The sequence below is a fragment of the Mchenga conophoros genome, linkage group LG23 (genome assembly GCF_057382185.1).
Source record: "Mchenga conophoros isolate Kocher_MC1m ecotype Shallow Benthic linkage group LG23, M_conophoros_male_GT1.1, whole genome shotgun sequence".
NCBI classification, from domain to species: domain Eukaryota; kingdom Metazoa; phylum Chordata; class Actinopteri; order Cichliformes; family Cichlidae; genus Mchenga; species Mchenga conophoros.
The window spans coordinates 29,448,239-29,463,929 of NC_140547.1; the positions used below are offsets into that span (position 1 = coordinate 29,448,239).

The following is a 15,691-nucleotide window of genomic DNA, read 5'->3' on the forward strand; positions in this document are numbered from 1 at the left end:
GAGCCTCAAGGCACCATCTCCCCCCAAAACGGACCATTCCTTGAAGCCGTCAACAAATGAAGCAGAGTTGCCAGTTCTTCTAGCCCAGGATGAGCTGCCGTCTTGGAGGTGAAGGGTGTGACAGGACATCCAAAAAATGTGTGGCCGAACTGCCCATCAAAACATGCCTCCCGTGAGGATACAGCTCAACACCGCCAGTTTTCGAGACTTGCGCATGGCAGGCGACAATTCTACCGCTGAGCTAACAACCCTTGCATGTCCGCCAATTGTCCCGCTGAATTCGCGCTACTGTCCAAACTCTCCTCTCCAGACGCTTAAAATGGATGCACAAACTCTGCCACGTACTGCGCATCAAAGCACATCGCTTGCGTGAGGCTACAAGTCACTACCTTCTGATTTCGTGATTCACATGTGGCAGGCGACAGTTCTAACGCTCAGCCACCAGCCCTTACAAGTCTGCCAATTGTCTCGTCGAATTCGCGCCACTCTCCAAAGTCTACTCTCAACAACATCTTGACTTAATGCAGATACGATGTCCAACCCAAGTTTGGTTTGCATAGACTTCTTGTTCCAACTTAACAGTCAGGCAAGAATGACTTCAAATTATCCCTCTCCATGGACCCTGTTGGCAAAGGAACTCCAGGCAACCTCCAGAGACTCAGCTCGGGAGCTGCTGATAAGCAATTATCAGCCCTTGTTCATCTGCTTCCAATGCAAAGACATTCCTAACCCTACCTGGACAAAGTGTCCTAGAAGAAATAACAGGTAGGGGTCATTTGGGAGCCAACGTGTGGTTCCCCGCAATTCTGACCTGAGAAAAGAAAGAGGAATTGTGGTGAAAGTTGGATGAAGTGGTTTCAGAGGGCCGGCACACATCCATAGGGGAGGATCGCCTGCCACGTGTGAGTCTTGAAATCAAACAGATGGGAAGGCTTTCCACGGTCAATGGCAGAATGATTTGGATTGATCCCTGTTCTAGATCTCGCATCGGAGGAGGCTGAAAATCCACTACAAAGGAGTGGTTCTAAGGCTCCAGCGTCCTCGAAATGGGTAGAAGAGGTACAAAATGGATGGACCAACTCTGTACCAAAACACCTGCCTCGTGTGAGGCTCGAACTCACGACCTTCAGATTATGAGACTGACGCGCTGCCTACTGCGCCAACGAGGCTGACAGGGAACCTGAAAATGGACGATTTCTCGAAGCTGCACAGAAATGAAATTCAGCTTGGACAAACAAAGGTGAGTCCCCAGGTATTTAAGCCCTGAACGGGTTTTGGAGGTGAAGAGTGCCACAGGAGATCCTAAAAACGGTGTTTTGACCCAGCTCCGGCTTACCTGAAAGGGACAAGCGGTAGACAATGGATGGGTTGCCTTTGCCACGTACTGTGTATCAAGCGAGGCTCAAGACACCATCTTCCCCCAAAACGGACCATTCTTCTTTTGTCTCGTAGTGCCGTCTTAAGTTAAATTCCTTAATTACAGCCACATTAGCTCCACTAATAAGACACACGGGTTTACCAGCAATGTCTGTAAACATATATTCAGTCACCCACTGGCGCTGGCAGGCGACAATTCTAAGTCTGCCAATTGTCCCGCCGAATTCGCGCCACTGTCCAAAGTCTCCTCTCAACAACATCTTGACTTAATGCAGATACGATGTCCAACCCAAGTTTGGTTTGCACAGGCTTCTTGTTCCAAATCTTGATGCCGTCTGGCCGTGACCGAGAACAAACTTAATGCCCCCCAAGACCCCACGCATAAAGGAACCGTGCATTGGCCGGGAATCGAACCCGGGTCTCCCGCGTGGCAGGCGAGAATTCTACCACTGAACCACCAATGCTCACACACGTGGCAGTTTTCTCAACGAATTCGCGCCATTGCCCAAGCGCTCCTCTCGAGGCGCAGCGGAAAATGTAGCCCGATACACCCACGCGTCACTCATCAAGACACCTCTGTGGCAGCTCCCTGATGGTCTAGTGGTCAGGATTCGGCGCTCTCACCGCCGCGGCCCGGGTTCGATTCCCGGTCAGGGAAACTGTGTTTTGCCCCACCTCCGCCTTACCCGAAAGGGACAAGCGGTAGACAATGGATGGGTTGCCTTTGCCACGTACTGTGTATCAAGAGAGCCTCAAGGCACCATCTCCCCCCAAAACGGACCATTCCTTGAAGCCGTCAACAAATGAAGCAGAGTTGCCAGTTCTTCTAGCCCAGGATGAGCTGCCGTCTTGGAGGTGAAGGGTGTGACAGGACATCCAAAAAATGTGTGGCCGAACTGCCCATCAAAACATGCCTCCCGTGAGGATACAGCTCAACACCGCCAGTTTTCGAGACTTGCGCATGGCAGGCGACAATTCTACCGCTGAGCTAACAACCCTTGCATGTCCGCCAATTGTCCCGCTGAATTCGCGCTACTGTCCAAACTCTCCTCTCCAGACGCTTAAAATGGATGCACAAACTCTGCCACGTACTGCGCATCAAAGCACATCGCTTGCGTGAGGCTACAAGTCACTACCTTCTGATTTCGTGATTCACATGTGGCAGGCGACAGTTCTAACGCTCAGCCACCAGCCCTTACAAGTCTGCCAATTGTCTCGTCGAATTCGCGCCACTCTCCAAAGTCTACTCTCAACAACATCTTGACTTAATGCAGATACGATGTCCAACCCAAGTTTGGTTTGCATAGACTTCTTGTTCCAACTTAACAGTCAGGCAAGAATGACTTCAAATTATCCCTCTCCATGGACCCTGTTGGCAAAGGAACTCCAGGCAACCTCCAGAGACTCAGCTCGGGAGCTGCTGATAAGCAATTATCAGCCCTTGTTCATCTGCTTCCAATGCAAAGACATTCCTAACCCTACCTGGACAAAGTGTCCTAGAAGAAATAACAGGTAGGGGTCATTTGGGAGCCAACGTGTGGTTCCCCGCAATTCTGACCTGAGAAAAGAAAGAGGAATTGTGGTGAAAGTTGGATGAAGTGGTTTCAGAGGGCCGGCACACATCCATAGGGGAGGATCGCCTGCCACGTGTGAGTCTTGAAATCAAACAGATGGGAAGGCTTTCCACGGTCAATGGCAGAATGATTTGGATTGATCCCTGTTCTAGATCTCGCATCGGAGGAGGCTGAAAATCCACTACAAAGGAGTGGTTCTAAGGCTCCAGCGTCCTCGAAATGGGTAGAAGAGGTACAAAATGGATGGACCAACTCTGTACCAAAACACCTGCCTCGTGTGAGGCTCGAACTCACGACCTTCAGATTATGAGACTGACGCGCTGCCTACTGCGCCAACGAGGCTGACAGGGAACCTGAAAATGGACGATTTCTCGAAGCTGCACAGAAATGAAATTCAGCTTGGACAAACAAAGGTGAGTCCCCAGGTATTTAAGCCCTGAACGGGTTTTGGAGGTGAAGAGTGCCACAGGAGATCCTAAAAACGGTGTTTTGACCCAGCTCCGGCTTACCTGAAAGGGACAAGCGGTAGACAATGGATGGGTTGCCTTTGCCACGTACTGTGTATCAAGCGAGGCTCAAGACACCATCTTCCCCCAAAACGGACCATTCTTCTTTTGTCTCGTAGTGCCGTCTTAAGTTAAATTCCTTAATTACAGCCACATTAGCTCCACTAATAAGACACACGGGTTTACCAGCAATGTCTGTAAACATATATTCAGTCACCCACTGGCGCTGGCAGGCGACAATTCTAAGTCTGCCAATTGTCCCGCCGAATTCGCGCCACTGTCCAAAGTCTCCTCTCAACAACATCTTGACTTAATGCAGATACGATGTCCAACCCAAGTTTGGTTTGCACAGGCTTCTTGTTCCAAATCTTGATGCCGTCTGGCCGTGACCGAGAACAAACTTAATGCCCCCCAAGACCCCACGCATAAAGGAACCGTGCATTGGCCGGGAATCGAACCCGGGTCTCCCGCGTGGCAGGCGAGAATTCTACCACTGAACCACCAATGCTCACACACGTGGCAGTTTTCTCAACGAATTCGCGCCATTGCCCAAGCGCTCCTCTCGAGGCGCAGCGGAAAATGTAGCCCGATACACCCACGCGTCACTCATCAAGACACCTCTGTGGCAGCTCCCTGATGGTCTAGTGGTCAGGATTCGGCGCTCTCACCGCCGCGGCCCGGGTTCGATTCCCGGTCAGGGAAACTGTGTTTTGCCCCACCTCCGCCTTACCCGAAAGGGACAAGCGGTAGACAATGGATGGGTTGCCTTTGCCACGTACTGTGTATCAAGAGAGCCTCAAGGCACCATCTCCCCCCAAAACGGACCATTCCTTGAAGCCGTCAACAAATGAAGCAGAGTTGCCAGTTCTTCTAGCCCAGGATGAGCTGCCGTCTTGGAGGTGAAGGGTGTGACAGGACATCCAAAAAATGTGTGGCCGAACTGCCCATCAAAACATGCCTCCCGTGAGGATACAGCTCAACACCGCCAGTTTTCGAGACTTGCGCATGGCAGGCGACAATTCTACCGCTGAGCTAACAACCCTTGCATGTCCGCCAATTGTCCCGCTGAATTCGCGCTACTGTCCAAACTCTCCTCTCCAGACGCTTAAAATGGATGCACAAACTCTGCCACGTACTGCGCATCAAAGCACATCGCTTGCGTGAGGCTACAAGTCACTACCTTCTGATTTCGTGATTCACATGTGGCAGGCGACAGTTCTAACGCTCAGCCACCAGCCCTTACAAGTCTGCCAATTGTCTCGTCGAATTCGCGCCACTCTCCAAAGTCTACTCTCAACAACATCTTGACTTAATACAGATACGATGTCCAACCCAAGTTTGGTTTGCATAGACTTCTTGTTCCAACTTAACAGTCAGGCAAGAATGACTTCAAATTATCCCTCTCCATGGACCCTGTTGGCAAAGGAACTCCAGGCAACCTCCAGAGACTCAGCTCGGGAGCTGCTGATAACCAATTATCAGCCCTTGTTCATCCGCTTCCAATGCAAAGACATTCCTAACCCTACCTGGACAAAGTGTCCTAGAAGAAATAACAGGTAGGGGTCATTTGGGAGCCAACGTGTGGTGGCCCGCAATTCTGACCTGAGAAAAGAAAGAGGAATTGTGGTGAAAGTTGGATGAAGTGGTTTCAGAGGGCCGGCACACATCCATAGGGGAGGATCGCCTGCCACGTGTGAGTCTTGAAATCAAACAGATGGGAAGGCTTTCCACGGTCAATGGCAGAATGATTTGGATTGATCCCTGTTCTAGATCTCGCATCGGAGGAGGCTGAAAATCCACTACAAAGGAGTGGTTCTAAGGCTCCAGCGTCCTCGAAATGGGTAGAAGAGGTACAAAATGGATGGACCAACTCTGTACCAAAACACCTGCCTCGTGTGAGGCTCGAACTCACGACCTTCAGATTATGAGACTGACGCGCTGCCTACTGCGCCAACGAGGCTGACAGGGAACCTGAAAATGGACGATTTCTCGAAGCTGCACAGAAATGAAATTCAGCTTGGACAAACAAAGGTGAGTCCCCAGGTATTTAAGCCCTGAACGGGTTTTGGAGGTGAAGAGTGCCACAGGAGATCCTAAAAACGGTGTTTTGACCCAGCTCCGGCTTACCTGAAAGGGACAAGCGGTAGACAATGGATGGGTTGCCTTTGCCACGTACTGTGTATCAAGCGAGGCTCAAGACACCATCTTCCCCCAAAACGGACCATTCTTCTTTTGTCTCGTAGTGCCGTCTTAAGTTAAATTCCTTAATTACAGCCACATTAGCTCCACTAATAAGACACACGGGTTTACCAGCAATGTCTGTAAACATATATTCAGTCACCCACTGGCGCTGGCAGGCGACAATTCTAAGTCTGCCAATTGTCCCGCCGAATTCGCGCCACTGTCCAAAGTCTCCTCTCAACAACATCTTGACTTAATGCAGATACGATGTCCAACCCAAGTTTGGTTTGCACAGGCTTCTTGTTCCAAATCTTGATGCCGTCTGGCCGTGACCGAGAACAAACTTAATGCCCCCCAAGACCCCACGCATAAAGGAACCGTGCATTGGCCGGGAATCGAACCCGGGTCTCCCGCGTGGCAGGCGAGAATTCTACCACTGAACCACCAATGCTCACACACGTGGCAGTTTTCTCAACGAATTCGCGCCATTGCCCAAGCGCTCCTCTCGAGGCGCAGCGGAAAATGTAGCCCGATACACCCACGCGTCACTCATCAAGACACCGCTGTGGCAGCTCCCTGATGGTCTAGTGGTCAGGATTCGGCGCTCTCACCGCCGCATCCCGGGTTCGATTCCCGGTCAGGGAAACTGTGTTTTGCCCCACCTCCGCCTTACCCGAAAGGGACAAGCGGTAGACAATGGATGGGTTGCCTTTGCCACGTACTGTGTATCAAGAGAGCCTCAAGGCACCATCTCCCCCCAAAACGGACCATTCCTTGAAGCCGTCAACAAATGAAGCAGAGTTGCCAGTTCTTCTAGCCCAGGATGAGCTGCCGTCTTGGAGGTGAAGGGTGTGACAGGACATCCAAAAAATGTGTGGCCGAACTGCCCATCAAAACATGCCTCCCGTGAGGATAGAGCTCAACACCGCCAGTTTTCGAGACTTGCGCATGGCAGGCGACAATTCTACCGCTGAGCTAACAACCCTTGCATGTCCGCCAATTGTCCCGCTGAATTCGCGCTACTGTCCAAACTCTCCTCTCCAGACGCTTAAAATGGATGCACAAACTCTGCCACGTACTGCGCATCAAAGCACATCGCTTGCGTGAGGCTACAAGTCACTACCTTCTGATTTCGTGATTCACATGTGGCAGGCGACAGTTCTAACGCTCAGCCACCAGCCCTTACAAGTCTGCCAATTGTCTCGTCGAATTCGCGCCACTCTCCAAAGTCTACTCTCAACAACATCTTGACTTAATACAGATACGATGTCCAACCCAAGTTTGGTTTGCATAGACTTCTTGTTCCAACTTAACAGTCAGGCAAGAATGACTTCAAATTATCCCTCTCCATGGACCCTGTTGGCAAAGGAACTCCAGGCAACCTCCAGAGACTCAGCTCGGGAGCTGCTGATAACCAATTATCAGCCCTTGTTCATCCGCTTCCAATGCAAAGACATTCCTAACCCTACCTGGACAAAGTGTCCTAGAAGAAATAACAGGTAGGGGTCATTTGGGAGCCAACGTGTGGTTCCCCGCAATTCTGACCTGAGAAAAGAAAGAGGAATTGTGGTGAAAGTTGGATGAAGTGGTTTCAGAGGGCCGGCACACATCCATAGGGGAGGATCGCCTGCCACGTGTGAGTCTTGAAATCAAACAGATGGGAAGGCTTTCCACGGTCAATGGCAGAATGATTTGGATTGATCCCTGTTCTAGATCTCGCATCGGAGGAGGCTGAAAATCCACTACAAAGGAGTGGTTCTAAGGCTCCAGCGTCCTCGAAATGGGTAGAAGAGGTACAAAATGGATGGACCAACTCTGTACCAAAACACCTGCCTCGTGTGAGGCTCGAACTCACGACCTTCAGATTATGAGACTGACGCGCTGCCTACTGCGCCAACGAGGCTGACAGGGAACCTGAAAATGGACGATTTCTCGAAGCTGCACAGAAATGAAATTCAGCTTGGACAAACAAAGGTGAGTCCCCAGGTATTTAAGCCCTGAACGGGTTTTGGAGGTGAAGAGTGCCACAGGAGATCCTAAAAACGGTGTTTTGACCCAGCTCCGGCTTACCTGAAAGGGACAAGCGGTAGACAATGGATGGGTTGCCTTTGCCACGTACTGTGTATCAAGCGAGGCTCAAGACACCATCTTCCCCCAAAACGGACCATTCTTCTTTTGTCTCGTAGTGCCGTCTTAAGTTAAATTCCTTAATTACAGCCACATTAGCTCCACTAATAAGACACACGGGTTTACCAGCAATGTCTGTAAACATATATTCAGTCACCCACTGGCGCTGGCAGGCGACAATTCTAAGTCTGCCAATTGTCCCGCCGAATTCGCGCCACTGTCCAAAGTCTCCTCTCAACAACATCTTGACTTAATGCAGATACGATGTCCAACCCAAGTTTGGTTTGCACAGGCTTCTTGTTCCAAATCTTGATGCCGTCTGGCCGTGACCGAGAACAAACTTAATGCCCCCCAAGACCCCACGCATAAAGGAACCGTGCATTGGCCGGGAATCGAACCCGGGTCTCCCGCGTGGCAGGCGAGAATTCTACCACTGAACCACCAATGCTCACACACGTGGCAGTTTTCTCAACGAATTCGCTCCATTGCCCAAGCGCTCCTCTCGAGGCGCAGCGGAAAATGTAGCCCGATACACCCACGCGTCACTCATCAAGACACCTCTGTGGCAGCTCCCTGGTGGTCTAGTGGTCAGGATTCGGCGCTCTCACCGCCGAGGCCCGGGTTCGATTCCCGGTCAGGGAAACTGTGTTTTGCCCCACCTCCGCCTTACCCGAAAGGGACAAGCGGTAGACAATGGATGGGTTGCCTTTGCCACGTACTGTGTATCAAGAGAGCCTCAAGGCACCATCTCCCCCCAAAACGGACCATTCCTTGAAGCCGTCAACAAATGAAGCAGAGTTGCCAGTTCTTCTAGCCCAGGATGAGCTGCCGTCTTGGAGGTGAAGGGTGTGACAGGACATCCAAAAAATGTGTGGCCGAACTGCCCATCAAAACATGCCTCCCGTGAGGATAGAGCTCAACACCGCCAGTTTTCGAGACTTGCGCATGGCAGGCGACAATTCTACCGCTGAGCTAACAACCCTTGCATGTCCGCCAATTGTCCCGCTGAATTCGCGCTACTGTCCAAACTCTCCTCTCCAGACGCTTAAAATGGATGCACAAACTCTGCCACGTACTGCGCATCAAAGCACATCGCTTGCGTGAGGCTACAAGTCACTACCTTCTGATTTCGTGATTCACATGTGGCAGGCGACAGTTCTAACGCTCAGCCACCAGCCCTTACAAGTCTGCCAATTGTCTCGTCGAATTCGCGCCACTCTCCAAAGTCTACTCTCAACAACATCTTGACTTAATACAGATACGATGTCCAACCCAAGTTTGGTTTGCATAGACTTCTTGTTCCAACTTAACAGTCAGGCAAGAATGACTTCAAATTATCCCTCTCCATGGACCCTGTTGGCAAAGGAACTCCAGGCAACCTCCAGAGACTCAGCTCGGGAGCTGCTGATAACCAATTATCAGCCCTTGTTCATCCGCTTCCAATGCAAAGACATTCCTAACCCTACCTGGACAAAGTGTCCTAGAAGAAATAACAGGTAGGGGTCATTTGGGAGCCAACGTGTGGTTCCCCGCAATTCTGACCTGAGAAAAGAAAGAGGAATTGTGGTGAAAGTTGGATGAAGTGGTTTCAGAGGGCCGGCACACATCCATAGGGGAGGATCGCCTGCCACGTGTGAGTCTTGAAATCAAACAGATGGGAAGGCTTTCCACGGTCAATGGCAGAATGATTTGGATTGATCCCTGTTCTAGATCTCGCATCGGAGGAGGCTGAAAATCCACTACAAAGGAGTGGTTCTAAGGCTCCAGCGTCCTCGAAATGGGTAGAAGAGGTACAAAATGGATGGACCAACTCTGTACCAAAACACCTGCCTCGTGTGAGGCTCGAACTCACGACCTTCAGATTATGAGACTGACGCGCTGCCTACTGCACCAACGAGGCTGACAGGGAACCTGAAAATGGACGATTTCTCGAAGCTGCACAGAAATGAAATTCAGCTTGGACAAACAAAGGTGAGTCCCCAGGTATTTAAGCCCTGAACGGGTTTTGGAGGTGAAGAGTGCCACAGGAGATCCTAAAAACGGTGTTTTGACCCAGCTCCGGCTTACCTGAAAGGGACAAGCGGTAGACAATGGATGGGTTGCCTTTGCCACGTACTGTGTATCAAGCGAGGCTCAAGACACCATCTTCCCCCAAAACGGACCATTCTTCTTTTGTCTCGTAGTGCCGTCTTAAGTTAAATTCCTTAATTACAGCCACATTAGCTCCACTAATAAGACACACGGGTTTACCAGCAATGTCTGTAAACATATATTCAGTCACCCACTGGCGCTGGCAGGCGACAATTCTAAGTCTGCCAATTGTCCCGCCGAATTCGCGCCACTGTCCAAAGTCTCCTCTCAACAACATCTTGACTTAATGCAGATACGATGTCCAACCCAAGTTTGGTTTGCACAGGCTTCTTGTTCCAAATCTTGATGCCGTCTGGCCGTGACCGAGAACAAACTTAATGCCCCCCAAGACCCCACGCATAAAGGAACCGTGCATTGGCCGGGAATCGAACCCGGGTCTCCCGCGTGGCAGGCGAGAATTCTACCACTGAACCACCAATGCTCACACACGTGGCAGTTTTCTCAACGAATTCGCGCCATTGCCCAAGCGCTCCTCTCGAGGCGCAGCGGAAAATGTAGCCCGATACACCCACGCGTCACTCATCAAGACACCTCTGTGGCAGCTCCCTGGTGGTCTAGTGGTCAGGATTCGGCGCTCTCACCGCCGAGGCCCAGGTTCGATTCCCGGTCAGGGAAACTGTGTTTTGCCCCACCTCCGCCTTACCCGAAAGGGACAAGCGGTAGACAATGGATGGGTTGCCTTTGCCACGTACTGTGTATCAAGAGAGCCTCAAGGCACCATCTCCCCCCAAAACGGACCATTCCTTGAAGCCGTCAACAAATGAAGCAGAGTTGCCAGTTCTTCTAGCCCAGGATGAGCTGCCGTCTTGGAGGTGAAGGGTGTGACAGGACATCCAAAAAATGTGTGGCCGAACTGCCCATCAAAACATGCCTCCCGTGAGGATAGAGCTCAACACCGCCAGTTTTCGAGACTTGCGCATGGCAGGCGACAATTCTACCGCTGAGCTAACAACCCTTGCATGTCCGCCAATTGTCCCGCTGAATTCGCGCTACTGTCCAAACTCTCCTCTCCAGACGCTTAAAATGGATGCACAAACTCTGCCACGTACTGCGCATCAAAGCACATCGCTTGCGTGAGGCTACAAGTCACTACCTTCTGATTTCGTGATTCACATGTGGCAGGCGACAGTTCTAACGCTCAGCCACCAGCCCTTACAAGTCTGCCAATTGTCTCGTCGAATTCGCGCCACTCTCCAAAGTCTACTCTCAACAACATCTTGACTTAATGCAGATACGATGTCCAACCCAAGTTTGGTTTGCATAGACTTCTTGTTCCAACTTAACAGTCAGGCAAGAATGACTTCAAATTATCCCTCTCCATGGACCCTGTTGGCAAAGGAACTCCAGGCAACCTCCAGAGACTCAGCTCGGGAGCTGCTGATAAGCAATTATCAGCCCTTGTTCATCCGCTTCCAATGCAAAGACATTCCTAACCCTACCTGGACAAAGTGTCCTAGAAGAAATAACAGGTAGGGGTCATTTGGGAGCCAACGTGTGGTGCCCCGCAATTCTGACCTGAGAAAAGAAAGAGGAATTGTGGTGAAAGTTGGATGAAGTGGTTTCAGAGGGCCGGCACACATCCATAGGGGAGGATCGCCTGCCACGTGTGAGTCTTGAAATCAAACAGATGGGAAGGCTTTCCACGGTCAATGGCAGAATGATTTGGATTGATCCCTGTTCTAGATCTCGCATCGGAGGAGGCTGAAAATCCACTACAAAGGAGTGGTTCTAAGGCTCCAGCGTCCTCGAAATGGGTAGAAGAGGTACAAAATGGATGGACCAACTCTGTACCAAAACACCTGCCTCGTGTGAGGCTCGAACTCACGACCTTCAGATTATGAGACTGACGCGCTGCCTACTGCGCCAACGAGGCTGACAGGAAACCTGAAAATGGACGATTTCTCGAAGCTGCACAGAAATGAAATTCAGCTTGGACAAACAAAGGTGAGTCCCCAGGTATTTAAGCCCTGAACGGGTTTTGGAGGTGAAGAGTGCCACAGGAGATCCTAAAAACGGTGTTTTGACCCAGCTCCGGCTTACCTGAAAGGGACAAGCGGTAGACAATGGATGGGTTGCCTTTGCCACGTACTGTGTATCAAGCGAGGCTCAAGACACCATCTTCCCCCAAAACGGACCATTCTTCTTTTGTCTCGTAGTGCCGTCTTAAGTTAAATTCCTTAATTACAGCCACATTAGCTCCACTAATAAGACACACGGGTTTACCAGCAATGTCTGTAAACATATATTCAGTCACCCACTGGCGCTGGCAGGCGACAATTCTAAGTCTGCCAATTGTCCCGCCGAATTCGCGCCACTGTCCAAAGTCTCCTCTCAACAACATCTTGACTTAATGCAGATACGATGTCCAACCCAAGTTTGGTTTGCACAGGCTTCTTGTTCCAAATCTTGATGCCGTCTGGCCGTGACCGAGAACAAACTTAATGCCCCCCAAGACCCCACGCATAAAGGAACCGTGCATTGGCCGGGAATCGAACCCGGGTCTCCCGCGTGGCAGGCGAGAATTCTACCACTGAACCACCAATGCTCACACACGTGGCAGTTTTCTCAACGAATTCGCGCCATTGCCCAAGCGCTCCTCTCGAGGCGCAGCGGAAAATGTAGCCCGATACACCCACGCGTCACTCATCAAGACACCTCTGTGGCAGCTCCCTGATGGTCTAGTGGTCAGGATTCGGCGCTCTCACCGCCGCGGCCCGGGTTCGATTCCCGGTCAGGGAAACTGTGTTTTGCCCCACCTCCGCCTTACCCGAAAGGGACAAGCGGTAGACAATGGATGGGTTGCCTTTGCCACGTACTGTGTATCAAGAGAGCCTCAAGGCACCATCTCCCCCCAAAACGGACCATTCCTTGAAGCCGTCAACAAATGAAGCAGAGTTGCCAGTTCTTCTAGCCCAGGATGAGCTGCCGTCTTGGAGGTGAAGGGTGTGACAGGACATCCAAAAAATGTGTGGCCGAACTGCCCATCAAAACATGCCTCCCGTGAGGATAGAGCTCAACACCGCCAGTTTTCGAGACTTGCGCATGGCAGGCGACAATTCTACCGCTGAGCTAACAACCCTTGCATGTCCGCCAATTGTCCCGCTGAATTCGCGCTACTGTCCAAACTCTCCTCTCCAGACGCTTAAAATGGATGCACAAACTCTGCCACGTACTGCGCATCAAAGCACATCGCTTGCGTGAGGCTACAAGTCACTACCTTCTGATTTCGTGATTCACATGTGGCAGGCGACAGTTCTAACGCTCAGCCACCAGCCCTTACAAGTCTGCCAATTGTCTCGTCGAATTCGCGCCACTCTCCAAAGTCTACTCTCAACAACATCTTGACTTAATGCAGATACGATGTCCAACCCAAGTTTGGTTTGCATAGACTTCTTGTTCCAACTTAACAGTCAGGCAAGAATGACTTCAAATTATCCCTCTCCATGGACCCTGTTGGCAAAGGAACTCCAGGCAACCTCCAGAGACTCAGCTCGGGAGCTGCTGATAAGCAATTATCAGCCCTTGTTCATCTGCTTCCAATGCAAAGACATTCCTAACCCTACCTGGACAAAGTGTCCTAGAAGAAATAACAGGTAGGGGTCATTTGGGAGCCAACGTGTGGTTCCCCGCAATTCTGACCTGAGAAAAGAAAGAGGAATTGTGGTGAAAGTTGGATGAAGTGGTTTCAGAGGGCCGGCACACATCCATAGGGGAGGATCGCCTGCCACGTGTGAGTCTTGAAATCAAACAGATGGGAAGGCTTTCCACGGTCAATGGCAGAATGATTTGGATTGATCCCTGTTCTAGATCTCGCATCGGAGGAGGCTGAAAATCCACTACAAAGGAGTGGTTCTAAGGCTCCAGCGTCCTCGAAATGGGTAGAAGAGGTACAAAATGGATGGACCAACTCTGTACCAAAACACCTGCCTCGTGTGAGGCTCGAACTCACGACCTTCAGATTATGAGACTGACGCGCTGCCTACTGCGCCAACGAGGCTGACAGGGAACCTGAAAATGGACGATTTCTCGAAGCTGCACAGAAATGAAATTCAGCTTGGACAAACAAAGGTGAGTCCCCAGGTATTTAAGCCCTGAACGGGTTTTGGAGGTGAAGAGTGCCACAGGAGATCCTAAAAACGGTGTTTTGACCCAGCTCCGGCTTACCTGAAAGGGACAAGCGGTAGACAATGGATGGGTTGCCTTTGCCACGTACTGTGTATCAAGCGAGGCTCAAGACACCATCTTCCCCCAAAACGGACCATTCTTCTTTTGTCTCGTAGTGCCGTCTTAAGTTAAATTCCTTAATTACAGCCACATTAGCTCCACTAATAAGACACACGGGTTTACCAGCAATGTCTGTAAACATATATTCAGTCACCCACTGGCGCTGGCAGGCGACAATTCTAAGTCTGCCAATTGTCCCGCCGAATTCGCGCCACTGTCCAAAGTCTCCTCTCAACAACATCTTGACTTAATGCAGATACGATGTCCAACCCAAGTTTGGTTTGCACAGGCTTCTTGTTCCAAATCTTGATGCCGTCTGGCCGTGACCGAGAACAAACTTAATGCCCCCCAAGACCCCACGCATAAAGGAACCGTGCATTGGCCGGGAATCGAACCCGGGTCTCCCGCGTGGCAGGCGAGAATTCTACCACTGAACCACCAATGCTCACACACGTGGCAGTTTTCTCAACGAATTCGCGCCATTGCCCAAGCGCTCCTCTCGAGGCGCAGCGGAAAATGTAGCCCGATACACCCACGCGTCACTCATCAAGACACCTCTGTGGCAGCTCCCTGATGGTCTAGTGGTCAGGATTCGGCGCTCTCACCGCCGCGGCCCGGGTTCGATTCCCGGTCAGGGAAACTGTGTTTTGCCCCACCTCCGCCTTACCCGAAAGGGACAAGCGGTAGACAATGGATGGGTTGCCTTTGCCACGTACTGTGTATCAAGAGAGCCTCAAGGCACCATCTCCCCCCAAAACGGACCATTCCTTGAAGCCGTCAACAAATGAAGCAGAGTTGCCAGTTCTTCTAGCCCAGGATGAGCTGCCGTCTTGGAGGTGAAGGGTGTGACAGGACATCCAAAAAATGTGTGGCCGAACTGCCCATCAAAACATGCCTCCCGTGAGGATAGAGCTCAACACCGCCAGTTTTCGAGACTTGCGCATGGCAGGCGACAATTCTACCGCTGAGCTAACAACCCTTGCATGTCCGCCAATTGTCCCGCTGAATTCGCGCTACTGTCCAAACTCTCCTCTCCAGACGCTTAAAATGGATGCACAAACTCTGCCACGTACTGCGCATCAAAGCACATCGCTTGCGTGAGGCTACAAGTCACTACCTTCTGATTTCGTGATTCACATGTGGCAGGCGACAGTTCTAACGCTCAGCCACCAGCCCTTACAAGTCTGCCAATTGTCTCGTCGAATTCGCGCCACTCTCCAAAGTCTACTCTCAACAACATCTTGACTTAATACAGATACGATGTCCAACCCAAGTTTGGTTTGCATAGACTTCTTGTTCCAACTTAACAGTCAGGCAAGAATGACTTCAAATTATCCCTCTCCATGGACCCTGTTGGCAAAGGAACTCCAGGCAACCTCCAGAGACTCAGCTCGGGAGCTGCTGATAACCAATTATCAGCCCTTGTTCATCCGCTTCCAATGCAAAGACATTCCTAACCCTACCTGGACAAAGTGTCCTAGAAGAAATAACAGGTAGGGGTCATTTGGGAGCCAACGTGTGGTTCCCCGCAATTCTGACCTGAGAAAAGAA

At 51.0% G+C, this 15,691-nt stretch overlaps 21 non-coding genes across 21 annotated transcripts; 7 read left to right on the plus strand and 14 right to left on the minus strand.

Moving 5' to 3' along the window:
* Positions 1-1,096: 1,096 nt before the first annotated feature.
* trnam-cau (transfer RNA methionine (anticodon CAU)) lies at positions 1,097-1,169 on the minus strand. Its single transcript has one exon. It is a non-coding gene; the product is annotated as a tRNA-Met (tRNA).
* A 601-nt stretch (positions 1,170-1,770) lies between these two features.
* On the minus strand, positions 1,771-1,841 carry trnag-gcc (transfer RNA glycine (anticodon GCC)). The gene has a single exon. It is a non-coding gene; the product is annotated as a tRNA-Gly (tRNA).
* A 122-nt stretch (positions 1,842-1,963) lies between these two features.
* Positions 1,964-2,035, plus strand: trnae-cuc (transfer RNA glutamic acid (anticodon CUC)). Its single transcript has one exon. It is a non-coding gene; the product is annotated as a tRNA-Glu (tRNA).
* Positions 2,036-3,220: 1,185 nt separating this feature from the next.
* trnam-cau (transfer RNA methionine (anticodon CAU)) lies at positions 3,221-3,293 on the minus strand. The gene has a single exon. It is a non-coding gene; the product is annotated as a tRNA-Met (tRNA).
* Positions 3,294-3,894: 601 nt separating this feature from the next.
* On the minus strand, positions 3,895-3,965 carry trnag-gcc (transfer RNA glycine (anticodon GCC)). The gene has a single exon. It is a non-coding gene; the product is annotated as a tRNA-Gly (tRNA).
* A 122-nt stretch (positions 3,966-4,087) lies between these two features.
* On the plus strand, positions 4,088-4,159 carry trnae-cuc (transfer RNA glutamic acid (anticodon CUC)). Its single transcript has one exon. It is a non-coding gene; the product is annotated as a tRNA-Glu (tRNA).
* Positions 4,160-5,344: 1,185 nt separating this feature from the next.
* Positions 5,345-5,417, minus strand: trnam-cau (transfer RNA methionine (anticodon CAU)). Its single transcript has one exon. It is a non-coding gene; the product is annotated as a tRNA-Met (tRNA).
* Positions 5,418-6,018: 601 nt separating this feature from the next.
* On the minus strand, positions 6,019-6,089 carry trnag-gcc (transfer RNA glycine (anticodon GCC)). The gene has a single exon. It is a non-coding gene; the product is annotated as a tRNA-Gly (tRNA).
* Positions 6,090-6,211: 122 nt separating this feature from the next.
* trnae-cuc (transfer RNA glutamic acid (anticodon CUC)) lies at positions 6,212-6,283 on the plus strand. Its single transcript has one exon. It is a non-coding gene; the product is annotated as a tRNA-Glu (tRNA).
* A 1,185-nt stretch (positions 6,284-7,468) lies between these two features.
* trnam-cau (transfer RNA methionine (anticodon CAU)) lies at positions 7,469-7,541 on the minus strand. The gene has a single exon. It is a non-coding gene; the product is annotated as a tRNA-Met (tRNA).
* Positions 7,542-8,142: 601 nt separating this feature from the next.
* On the minus strand, positions 8,143-8,213 carry trnag-gcc (transfer RNA glycine (anticodon GCC)). The gene has a single exon. It is a non-coding gene; the product is annotated as a tRNA-Gly (tRNA).
* Positions 8,214-8,335: 122 nt separating this feature from the next.
* trnae-cuc (transfer RNA glutamic acid (anticodon CUC)) lies at positions 8,336-8,407 on the plus strand. Its single transcript has one exon. It is a non-coding gene; the product is annotated as a tRNA-Glu (tRNA).
* Positions 8,408-9,592: 1,185 nt separating this feature from the next.
* trnam-cau (transfer RNA methionine (anticodon CAU)) lies at positions 9,593-9,665 on the minus strand. Its single transcript has one exon. It is a non-coding gene; the product is annotated as a tRNA-Met (tRNA).
* A 601-nt stretch (positions 9,666-10,266) lies between these two features.
* trnag-gcc (transfer RNA glycine (anticodon GCC)) lies at positions 10,267-10,337 on the minus strand. The gene has a single exon. It is a non-coding gene; the product is annotated as a tRNA-Gly (tRNA).
* A 122-nt stretch (positions 10,338-10,459) lies between these two features.
* On the plus strand, positions 10,460-10,531 carry trnae-cuc (transfer RNA glutamic acid (anticodon CUC)). Its single transcript has one exon. It is a non-coding gene; the product is annotated as a tRNA-Glu (tRNA).
* A 1,185-nt stretch (positions 10,532-11,716) lies between these two features.
* Positions 11,717-11,789, minus strand: trnam-cau (transfer RNA methionine (anticodon CAU)). The gene has a single exon. It is a non-coding gene; the product is annotated as a tRNA-Met (tRNA).
* Positions 11,790-12,390: 601 nt separating this feature from the next.
* trnag-gcc (transfer RNA glycine (anticodon GCC)) lies at positions 12,391-12,461 on the minus strand. The gene has a single exon. It is a non-coding gene; the product is annotated as a tRNA-Gly (tRNA).
* Positions 12,462-12,583: 122 nt separating this feature from the next.
* trnae-cuc (transfer RNA glutamic acid (anticodon CUC)) lies at positions 12,584-12,655 on the plus strand. The gene has a single exon. It is a non-coding gene; the product is annotated as a tRNA-Glu (tRNA).
* A 1,185-nt stretch (positions 12,656-13,840) lies between these two features.
* Positions 13,841-13,913, minus strand: trnam-cau (transfer RNA methionine (anticodon CAU)). The gene has a single exon. It is a non-coding gene; the product is annotated as a tRNA-Met (tRNA).
* Positions 13,914-14,514: 601 nt separating this feature from the next.
* On the minus strand, positions 14,515-14,585 carry trnag-gcc (transfer RNA glycine (anticodon GCC)). Its single transcript has one exon. It is a non-coding gene; the product is annotated as a tRNA-Gly (tRNA).
* A 122-nt stretch (positions 14,586-14,707) lies between these two features.
* On the plus strand, positions 14,708-14,779 carry trnae-cuc (transfer RNA glutamic acid (anticodon CUC)). Its single transcript has one exon. It is a non-coding gene; the product is annotated as a tRNA-Glu (tRNA).
* Positions 14,780-15,691: the final 912 nt, after the last annotated feature.